Raw genomic sequence first — 11,177 nt, 5'->3', positions numbered from 1 at the left:
GAAATATTCTGTGAGCCTCATGGTTCCTGATTTTTTTTTTCAGGAGCTGTAATTATGTTGCAATACATTTAGCAGGCTCGCACCAGAGGTTCACTTATAGGACACCATGAGAAGTTGCGGCACAATATTTTATTTATTTACTTACTTCGTGTGTTTGTTTTGTTCGGTTGTTCGTTTGTTTGCTTGTTTGCTTGTTTCTTTGTTTGTTTGTTTGTTTGCCTGCTTGCTTGCTCGCTTGCTTTCTGGTTCCTTTGTTTCTTAGCCTGCCCCCCCCCCCCCCCCCCCCCCGCATACACGGGCAACGCCTCAAAATAAATTCATCGCACGCGGTTTCCTTACAGCGCGCTCCGACAGCAGTGCCATATTATCTTGGGCCTCAATGAGGAGGCACTAGACGGGAAATGTGGGCGAAGGAGGGAATTTCGCCCAGCCGTGTTCTCAATAAATAGCCGCGGGTCAACCTGGAGCACCGCCACCCTCATTACCGTTCGGCTCTTCCACTCCTATGCCGGTCAGAACTGCATGGTTCACCAGGCCGATCTGCGCGTTTCATGAAAGCAGGCCCTTGTAGCGGATTGTGGCCGCTGCAAGGGCTTGCTTTCCCGTGGCGGCGGAAAACAAGCCCGCGTGTTTGCTCAAGCGAGTATCGCACCAGGCCGCGCTGTTCTGTGCTGTTCGACAAAGAATACTGCTCTCGTTCCGCTTTTATCATCTGTTATGAAGAGAGGTTGCTTTAGCACGTGACGTCACTGCCACTCGCATCCCGCGCTTTGCACGCACGTGTCTTTACTGAGCGGCCATCCCTGTTTTCCCACCACTATTGCGGAAGCTCCGCTTCCAGTGAAAATAGCTGGCTAAACTATCGCAGGTTAACCTAGTACACAGAGGCGAGTGTATCGCTCCGTAATTTTCACAACGCGCAAGTCGGCCCTCTCTGAGCCAAAGAAAGTTTAACTCTATGAACTGGTGGCGTTCTCTAACGTACATTTATCCGGGCGTCAAAAAGAAATACCTATATGCCAGGTACGCTTCATCGACGCACAAGACACCGATGCTTGACAGTACTCAAATCTCGGGGAGGCTCTTCCTTTTATCCCGAACAATATGAAGCTAGCAAGCGCAAATAAAACATTTTTTATTTTTCGTTTTTACAGTCTTTTTGCATATCTGTATGACTGTATGGTGTATAGAGAGAGAGAGAGAAAACAAAAGGTAAAGGAAAGACAGGGAGGTTAACCAGAAATTATCTACGGTTGGCTACCCTGTACCGGGGGAGGGGTAAAGGGTTTCGACAGGAGAGAGAGAGAGAAATGAAGTATAAAAAAAGGGGAAAAAAGGAAAGAAAATCACACACACACACACACAAAACAGAACTGTTTCTTTGGGCACTGTCACGCAGTCTGCGAAGGCGTTCTAGTGTTGCATAGTGTCAACGTCCCATCCTACGTCACACAGTGTAGAGTCACAATTTGTCACTGAGTCCGGTGTCTTTTAAGTAACGCAGCAGTGCCTTCAGGGCGGCTCGATCGCGATGTTAATTGCTCGTGCAGGCCAGTTTCCAAGGATGTTGATTTGCGTTATTGGCCCTTTGTCCAGTTGATCTATCGTGGCTGAGAGAGCTGCTCTCTGCGGGTTGAAACGAGGGCACTCACAAAGAAGGTGTGCGATTGTTTCGTTGCACTGGAAGAGTGTTCTAATCACAGTCGGTCAGATAGGCCGGTGGCTCTCAAGAAGCGCAGAAGCGCCTGCACAGCCTTCTTCTGTGACGTTAAGTCCAGTCTGTGGTGGAGAATTTTTTCTTCCGACAGAGGCCGGTCGTCCAATATTTGGTTGAACGCATTGGTAAGAGAATGTCTCTGCGCACTGTACTGCGGGCAGTCGCACAAAATATGTACAATCGATTCTTCATTGCCGCAGTGGTCACAGGCTGCGCTGTCGGCCATTCCTATGCGGAACGCATATGCGTTGGTAAACGCAACGCCCAAACATAATCGGCACAAAAGGGTTGCGTCTCCTCGCCGAAGCCTTGATGGTACTCGAAGGCTTAGGGTTGGGTCCAGAGAGTATAAGCGAGCATGCTTGAAGTGCGATTCATTCCATTGTGACCTTGTGCGTTGGCGAGCAAGCACGCGGAGCTTCCGTGCAGCGTCAGTCCTAGAAAGTGGTATGGGCCGTTGGTGATCTTCTTTATGAGCTGTGCGGGCAGCTTGATCGGCCCGTTCATTGCCGATAATTCCGTAATGACTTGGAAGCCACTGAAAAGTTATTTCTTGCCCTATCTCAGTCAGATTGTGTATTGCCTCGGCAATCACAAAGACCAGCTGCTCGTGTGGACCGCGGCGTAAAGGTGATAGTAGGGACTGCAGAGCCGCCTTTGCGTCGCAGAAAATGGTCCATTTGTGTGTCACTTCATCATTAATGAATTGGAGCGCGCTACAAAGCGCTGCGAACTGTATAGTGTATAGCTCTGCAAAGGTGGTACACACAGGAACACTAACACGAACCTTGCATATCCTGCAACATAAATATACTGCAGAAAAGTTGCCTAGAACAAAGTGAAATCATAGCTTATGAAATGCATAGATGTCGCGTCCTTGTAAATTGATTCATTTAAGAGAAAGTGTTCAAGTTTTGGATAATGGTACAACATAGAGAGGCCTACATGATTCTCCCAATGTCGTCAGCAAGCCAACCAGTGTATAATATGTTTAACAATGCTGCCATGTCCAAGGCATACGGACATTTCCTCCGTACGATAAGTCCAAGGTCGTTTCTATACCCAAACGTGTGCAGGTCAACAAACAGCTCTATTTGGGGAATGTTTTTTTTTTTAAACGAGCTATTTCTTTGCGACCAATACGTTTCGAAAGCAAGCATTTTGCCTCCGCCAATGCTATTTGTTTTCCTCCAGGGCCAAGTCTTTGCAGCTGCGATGTTACAGCCGGCTTCCGCATTTTATTGCAGCCAAAAAGTGGCCACCAATTCTCTTGCCGTTAATGCCGAGGGTTACGGTGTTTTATCTATATATGGGAAAACTCGCAGTGCTGCTCAAAAGTAGCATACAAAAACTTGTTATCTCGCTATTCTTCAATTACTGGGTTAAAATACTGAAACGAGGCTGTCATCGGCAGAAGTTTCGATAGCACTGCATTCGTGACCGCACTTGCCTTCGGGCCACTTACTGAGGCATCTGCACAATAATCACTACTCGATAGCCCGAAATATTGAGAGGAACAGCGTTCTTCACTCACTCACTTCGTTCACCTGAGCATTGAAGTACCAGAAATGTTACAGGAGCCCTGCCACAGTCCTCGCGAGTGATCTCGTCACTGGTGGAGTAATCTATAGGAAGTTTTGACAAAGGATGGGCATACGTGCCCTCAAGTATGCCTTCCTAGAGTGGTTTGTATTACACCCGGGATATGCTGTAAAATATGCGGGCCGTACGTACTATCATTAATTAAATTGCTTCTGGTATAAAAGATTGTAGGATTAGTTATATCTTCTTTTACCTCAAATTCATTTTAATGAGGCAGCATATAGAGTTGTCTTTGATCTTTCTAGAAGTCTTGCGAGTTAGAGTTTACCATGTTATGCGCACTGAATGCCGTGAACGTCGTTAAGTACCGTTATCCTTTAAAAGAAAAGTATACGATCAGCGCATTCTAACACTAGCCAAAACAAAGAAACTGGATTAGAGAGCAAACAGCTGTAGCCAGTATTCTCGTTGCGATGAAAATAAAAAAGCGGGTCGAGCAATTCATCTAATTCATGAAGTGACGCCACACAGTGGCGACAAGAATACTCAACGTTTATTGCTCTGCAGATTAGATAACGGGTCGTATATCAGACTAACAAAATGAGTGAAAAGGGAAGGGAAATTAGGTGGTGTGATGAGATCAGGAAATTTTTATAGGCATATGATACAGTTGGCTGACGTAACACACAGGGGTTATTGGATATCGCTGGGAGAAGTCTTCATTTTGCAGTGTAATTGTAGCAGGATAATGACGACGACGGCGATGTTGATGACAATGCTGATGTAGATACCTACTGCGCAACTATATACCTCTCACGTCAATGTTTTGTTGGTTTATTGCCCCTCACACCAATGTGTTAACGGATTTATCGCGTTCAAACTTGCAGCCCCTGACAAGCAACTCGGCAGAGGAAAGAAGGGCAGGGAAATAAAGCGGCACATGAAAGTTTATTAGGAGGAAGACACAAAGGGCGGCCTTGGCCACTGTGCTGATAGCTGCACTTTGTGCAAGGTGGGAAGAGTGGGGGAGTGGGAGGAATGACAAGAATGCCAAAGGATGATGACGAAGACGGAAATATGGGATGCGTGTTCGAAAATATTTAACACAGCGGTTTTCTTAAAGCTGCAAGTCCGCATTGGTGCAGCACCCCGCCGACCCAGTCGTCCAGTTGGTATGGTGATCACTAATCACAGAAAATGCGTCAGCAAAGGGGGAGCAGCTAGCAAGCGGACGAGGGCGTAGAAGGCTTCGGCTAGAGCAGGGCCCCGTGTGAAGGGAACGTCGTCTTTCAATAGGTCGGTGAGAGGCTGGCGAGTATTGTCGGCAAATTTCTTCGAGAAACGATGGAAGTATGAGCATAATTCAACATAGCTTCTCATGTCTGCAATGGAAGACGGCACAGGAAAGTTCTGGACAGAGCAAATCTCGTCAGTGTCGGGTTGAGCGCGAGCGGCATAGACCAAGCTTCCAAGGACAGTATATCGTAATTTGACGGTGTCCAAAGTTCCACTTGATGAGTTCAGTTCAAGAACGACAAATAAAACAGTGGTGAGGTGTTCAACGATTCCAACACTAGTAGTGCACGTTCCAAGCACGGTAGGTGACACTCCATCGGCGGCGCGAAGGGTGTGTGATGCGGCAGGTGTAAGTTCGTTGTTCAGGCGGCCGCGCCTGAACAAAGTACTCGGGCCTTGTTCGGAGAACTGAGCATTTATCTAGGATATTTCCGCGCCTGTGTCGATAAGCGCTGGCACACTTCCGCCATCTACTACAACGTCATTCAAGTTCTTTCGAGTCGGCAAAGTGGGCAGAGGGTGTTGTGGTCGAGTTGTCAGTGCAGCATTACCTCCGGAAGCTGCATCACTTAGTTTTTCCGAAATAAGAGTTGACGGCTAACAAGACTGGCGACGGCAGTATGATGCCGAGGAACCGCTTTCCATGCTGCACTATAGGGTCGCCGTTAGGTGGCTGCGGTTCAAATTGAGACTGAATATGACGCGGAATCTGTTCGGGCCGATGATAACTGGCGAACGGTGGTCACAAAGGCAAGGAGGCGTACCCGCCATTTGTTACAATGGTGGGCAATATGAACGGTACGACGGCAGCTAAAGCAGATTTTTCAATAGTCTATAGTTCATGACTTCATTGGATTTCGGTAGTGTGCAGGGTACCGTTGACCAGGCGAACGATAAGAAGCATCATAGAACCGTGAACTGACAATGGCGCACACAAAACGAACTCCCAGATTTGCGAGTCCTTGGCGGACCATGGGCGAACAGGTAGTATACCGTAGGCAAGTTGTTCAGCTTACTGGTGCTTGAATAAAGTGCGCCAGGAAACTTCTCACCACACAATCTGCGTCAGGTAGTCTGATATCGATCGTCGTTGCATCGTCGCATTCTCTACTTGTCCTCACGTAAGGGTGTCGCAGTTGTATTTGGCAGACGTGCGAACGGCGTTATACAATGCTGTGGCTCTTCGCATACTCTAATACTTTTCTGGTCACGAAACTCCGCCGTCACTCTATGGGAGAGCTCGATATGTCGCATGAAGCCGCCGCGGGCCACCTTTCTTCATGTTAAATCCGGAGAGACTGCAGATGCGAACGGCGTGGGATGAAGGTTTGGATGCGTACTTTATATTTGCGATTGATTTTTAGGCAAGATCCGAATTCTGGCATTCTACAAATGAAGTGGCACGTTCGCCTGACGATGCCGTTCAGGTGTTGTGTGCCGGAGGGCCGTTGCGGCTACAAAGGCCCTACCGAAAAGGTATCGCTATTTTGCATGCCGAGTGTTCGTGAGCACTTCGAGAATTGGAAGCGAGCCATGCCACGGCAAGGGACGATTTCAGCTTCGAGTTCAAGCATGTGCGTGTGTGCGCGAAGCACTTCAATCCATCATCCATCTCCGTACGGACGATTTCACGATAAACGGTGACGCCGTATCATTGCCGAGGGACAAACCGCGCCTCAGGCCTACTGCCATTCCTCGTGTTTTCTACGGTCTGTGTGTGTGTGTGTGTGCTTGTGCGTGTGTGTGCGTGCGTGCCTGTGGGTGTGTGTGTGTATGTGTGTGTTTGTGTGATTCTCAATAGCCTGTTCTGTTTGCAACATTTGTTTCATTTATATATTGCAAATAAAATCGGTGCCTATTAGTACCTCCATGAGAACATAAGCACATATAAATACTTTGTTCTGGTTTAAACAAGAAAATATTTATGACCTGTAACCATGATTGCACTGTCTGTGTGTTGATATTTATAGACGGCAAATTATTCGCATAACCACTTAGTTTGAGTTCTTGCGTATGCATTTCGCATGCTGATGGCAACAGCGATTGACAATTCTAACATTTGCTTAAGGTTGCTACCTCAGCGCTGCGCGGCTTACAAAAGGGCCATGCCACAGAAGTATTTTTTTTCCTGAAGCAAAGAAGGGTTCCAGCCGTGATAAATGGAACATTAGGAACTTAGTGCAACAGCAAAAATACAAGATGTCAATTTTCTGTGTCAATACAACTTTCAGATAGTTTTTGAGATCTACACTATAGCAGTGCTGAGTGAAAGCGCAAATTAAATGTTATTTCTCATAAGAATTTTCGCGAGTTAGAACGGCTACATTTGCTTAAAAGAAAGCTCGCGATTCAAATACTATTATGCGTCGCAGTTCGCCAAGGAGGTATGGTACTGAGTGCAACGGACCGTCAATCATCGTCACTCTGCTTGTGCGAGTTAGAGATTAATAAGCGCAGTGATGAGTTAGTCAGGCATAATAAAGCGTTTGGTTTTTCATAGGGTATATAGACAACAAAAATCGCGTTTGAAAACTTTGTCGCACATTTGGAATAATACGCACGAAAACTAGCAAGCTTGCGATGCATGAAAATGACAATACTTCCCTTCAAACAAGCGTTTCATTCACGGCTGTGATCTGCCGACGTACCTGTTTCAAACTAATTCTGATGTCATAGAACATTTTATGCTACGCGCGATTAGAATCTGTCACCATTGCCTGAACGGCTCGAGTGCAATCGGAATTCAGTAACTGCACACGACCTTGAGCTCAGGTTGTCGTTTACTGGCAACGCCAAGCCGCTAATGTCTTATTCACATAAAATTCGCTTAAAGTTTTTAATCGAAGCCGGTTGGGCCAACTAACGACAGATTTCTCAGTAAGAAGAATTCTATGCGCGTCGTCTGCTGACACACGGAGCCGCCAGCTGACTTTGAGATTGTTTACTTTTTGTACGCGCCTTGATTTTAGTTAGAAAACACTCTCAGACGTTCAAGTTTGGATACTGTAACTGCTTCGACACAATAGAATGTAAATAAAATCGAAAAGGAGCTGGGCTTTCGGCCGCAACGCGAGCAGAGCAGAAAAAATACCGCCGCCGCCTGCGGCGGCCGCTCGGCTTGGTGGCCTTTCTTATGGCGCCCCTAGCGCAGGCGCTGCTCTAGATCAAACGAGCGGGTTCGTGGACCAGAAACACATTAAGGGACTATGCTTTGGATATATTCTATCCCGTACACACTGTGCACATGTGCGGAACATGCCCAACTTACGATTCGCAGTATGTTGTGAGCTTACGGCACAGAAAAGCAACCGGATGTAGCGACGTAATTACGTAGCGTTGCCGCGAATCAGCTATTCTTCTCGCAGCGCTCGTACAGCACAGCCAACTCAAAACAAAAACACAACAACGCAACGAGACGGTGACGACGACGACAGCAAAACAACAACAACATCCTGATATCGCTGCGGAGATAATGTTTCAGTACATTCAGCACCTGGCATGCAGTCGTTGAATGACTGAGACTACCCAACCGAAGAAGTGATATTTACAAGAATGGAAGTATGCCGTTCCGAGTGCAAAACTTAACGCTGAACTGCGTTTTACATTTCGCTTTTCTAAGAAAATTAAGTGTGCACGCATGTTTCGCAAGTATGCGTTTCGCTCGTAGATCAAGTTTTGACAGTTTTGGGCCCTGGATGCAGTGGTTGCAACTGCTTCAAAGAATCAATTACTTCGCTTATTTCATTTCAGAAAAAAAGCTGTGCTTGTTCGTACGTACAGAAACAATGGGTTTGCGATGTGACAGTCATGTGCTCGGTTTCATGTTTCGAGGGACGTGTTTTGGATGTGCATTCAAGGGAATGGAGTCACTGCCAGTGCAATATTTTGAACTTTGCAAGTGACCTCAGTATTTTTCTCTCATTTCTTTTCTCTTTTTTTTTCGTTTTTGCTTATAGAAATGTAGCGTTGTTATGCATGGTTACATGACAAAGAAGAAGGATATAACTGGCGTCATCTACAGGCACCAGCTAGCTGGGTAAACATAGTAAAAAAAGCTTCAAATGGTGGTATGACGTCTTCCTGATCACACTGCAATATAGCCGTGTCCTTAAGTTACTCATGACGAATTCCAGTCTTTAAATATGCAGACTGGGCCGTGTAAATTAAACGTTGGATATAACAGTTGCAGACGCTTACAGGCGCCACTAGACGATAGTGTCTATGTGATAACCACAAATGGATGGGCTATTTAACTACAGGTTACTAACTAAGGAGTGAAAATAAACGAACCGTACACTGGGAGGTATTGAAGGGAGCAGGGACAACAGGCTATCTAGCAATTACGTTAGCAATAAAGTAGCAGTTACTCCAGTGAGAAGTGACCACCACAATATCAGAGGAATTAACAAAATAGATATGGTTCCAGACTGCCATGATCTCGTCGCTGGGTGAAAAATAGCTGTGCTGTCGATCGCTGCACTCGCTGGAAGCGTGACCAGGATGCCTGACAGAACCCTTGTGTTTAGGTTGAAGTCTACGTCACAGACACGTTCAACAGTTTGCATAGCCCGCTGGAAGAAAAAATCTCCTTCGCACTTTGACTCCCAGTTTTGAGACACACAGAAGAAATTCGACATTAAAGCGCAGCTTGGTACTGTGGCAGTTGCGGACGTTGTCTCTTGTTGCTGTGGGTCAGGATCGATGACCTTGTTGGAGCACAGGTGGAGAGAAAAGCGGTACCGACTATGGTACCGATTGGAGATAAGCGTCGCACTGATGGGATGATTAAGCGGTATAGGGAATTCCAGACAGGTTTCTTAATATTTTTTTTTTCAGGTATAGATGAGACGAGTCTCCGTGCCGGGCAGTACTCCTTATGCTCGTATTTCCAGATTGTCGCCATGCGTCAGCTAAAAGTTATTACGAAACGCGTAGTAGTAGAATATTAGATTAAGTTACAATTCTTAAGCAGGAGCGACGGACGGTAGGACCTATATGAAATCACAAATGAATGGACTATTTAAGTACAAATGACTAACTCACCTCTTAATTAAAACTTCAGGAGGCACATGGTAATTGCAGAACTTAAAGAATTGAAGCCAGCGATTTCATAAATCATATTCATTTGATAGAATTCATGTCCATAACACGTATTTCGAAAAATATGTCCTCAATACTTACAGAAAACACATTGCTGCTCTTGCTAACACATATCAGCTATTCATTTTTTCGATGAGATGATAAGTGTTAACTACAAGCGCAATGTATTTTGCCTCTAATTTTGAAGGCGCATGTCTATACATTGGAGCATTTCTAGCGAACGGGCAAACCTTTTTGCATTACCTTGCTTCAATTTTGCCATTTCAGCATGTCCAATAAAGTTAAATAAAATGTAAATTGCTAAATTATAGTTAAAAAGTCCATCAATTTGCGATTTAACCAATCATAGCTTCAGTGAATACTGTTCTGGTGTCCTCTAAAGTTGTTGATTAAAACGTTACTGAGTAAATTATAGTCACTTAGTATATTCATAGGCGATCAATACATCTATCCTATGTCATGACCACCGCCGCGAAAGACGTGTTGCGAAAGAACAAACTCTTACTATGTGAATCTGCGGTTTCTTAATCGCTTACCGCAGAACACCCGGTATTGTCGGGGAGAAGAGGCTAGCCTCGGCATTTGAAGAAACCTCATCGCTGTGGATATCATTAAGCGAAAATTATGCCATGCATGCCCCCTCCCTTTATGCCTTCCTTCCCTCCGCCGTGCACGGAAAACAAGTGAAACAGAGATGTCACGCAGTCACGTCCAGCGATCGAGCGACCCAAATCCCCGAATTTTCATTCACGCACACGCTGAAAAAAAAAAAAAAAAGTGAGAGAGAAATAGCGAAAAAGAAAGGGCTAGCTACTGCAGATCGAAGAGCAGGCACTCGTCCGGCCTGTGACGATCCCTGCTAGCCTTTTGAACCCGCTTCTCTATCATATCGCGTGCCTCGGTTGAGGGAATTGGCGTGTGACGGCGCCGGCGGGTGCGGCCGATGCCCAACGCTCCGCTGCTTCGCTGCAGATCGAAGAGCAGGCACACGCAAGGCTTGGGTGAAGCGCCAGGCGCCCCTGCTGCATGAACAATGGCTGTGCCGCGGCAGGCCTGTTTACCGACAGGCTGGTGGAGGAAGAACCACAGATGGCATCTCGGCAGAGCGCCGTGCGTTCGCGGGATATCATGTGCAGCGCATCGGCACGTGGCTGCACGTGCTCGCGCTCAGTGACGGGGATAATCCAAATATTTAAAGCAGCCCGCTTTCGCTGTTTTGCTTTTCCGTGCTCGCACTCTCGTGTTTTGGCGAGCCGAGACAAGAGAACGGAAGGAACGACATCAATGCGCGAGCATCGCTGAACAAGACGTCGTGCACGCACGCGTGTTTGATTCAACTTTTGTCACGCGGTCGTACGCGTGGCGTGCAAGCGTCGTTCGCCTGTTTTCCGACAATATTGTACAGATTAAACCATTTTGGATCCGTGGCTGAGACGCGGTATGTCGATCGATCGCACGTCAGTTGCCTCAGTATAGCGCAAATATCGCACTTACCGCTCGGCCACAGCTTTGCGGAGGTTGT

General features: G+C 46.5%; 2 protein-coding genes across 3 annotated transcripts in view; both read left to right on the top strand.

The window, feature by feature from the left end:
- Positions 1-11,177, top strand: part of LOC119450390 (uncharacterized) — a 171,382-nt gene that overhangs the window by 62,705 nt on the left and 97,500 nt on the right. The gene's annotated exons all lie outside the window — the stretch shown is intronic.
- Positions 1-11,177, top strand: part of LOC119450400 (uncharacterized) — a 169,982-nt gene that overhangs the window by 62,685 nt on the left and 96,120 nt on the right. The window lies entirely within an intron of this gene.

This window comes from Dermacentor silvarum, chromosome 1 (assembly GCF_013339745.2).
Source record: "Dermacentor silvarum isolate Dsil-2018 chromosome 1, BIME_Dsil_1.4, whole genome shotgun sequence".
In the NCBI taxonomy this organism is placed as follows: domain Eukaryota; kingdom Metazoa; phylum Arthropoda; class Arachnida; order Ixodida; family Ixodidae; genus Dermacentor; species Dermacentor silvarum.
The sequence above is the reverse complement of the archived record's forward strand: the minus strand, read 5'-3'. Positions and strand labels throughout refer to the sequence as shown.